Here is a 573-nt window from a genome sequence, read left to right as displayed (position 1 = left end):
TCAATACGCTAGCCCCACTTCCAAAACAAAGGTTACCCAACGACGACAATGCGTCAACAGGAGGTTTCTATGTCGGCGGGCGGGGGGCGACGTCCTGACCGTCCGGCACAGGATCAATTGCCAAAATTCTGCCAACCGTTTGATGACAGCTGTTATGAAAGCGCTGATGTAGTGTATAAAATGACCGCAGGCTATCTTTTTCTGAATACACTGAAAATGTCGTGGTGGTGTTGAGCTGCTGGAAGGGAGGGGAGGTGTTCGGAGCTGGTCATGCCGTAGCCTCGCTGGTCGTGTCGTAGCCTCCTTGCTCCGAGTACGCCCGCATGAACTGCAGCAGAATGCGGTCAATTCCAAGCCCCTGCGCCACCAGGAGCAGCCCGTCACAGCCGGACAGTCTCACAAACATTTCAGTCTCAAACTCCAGCAGAGGGCTCGCCATTGACAAGGGGAAACAATCAACCCGATTTCGATTTTCCAATGTCAGCTAACAGCAGACAGTATCATTGTAAAATTCGACCGCGTCGTCGAAAGTGTTGACGCTTCAAAACAAACCAAACAACAACACAACAAAAA

This window comes from Hippocampus comes, unplaced genomic scaffold (assembly GCF_001891065.2).
Source record: "Hippocampus comes isolate QL1 unplaced genomic scaffold, H_comes_QL1_v1.1 scaffold330, whole genome shotgun sequence".
Classification (NCBI taxonomy): domain Eukaryota; kingdom Metazoa; phylum Chordata; class Actinopteri; order Syngnathiformes; family Syngnathidae; genus Hippocampus; species Hippocampus comes.
This window is presented reverse-complemented; position numbering follows the sequence as displayed.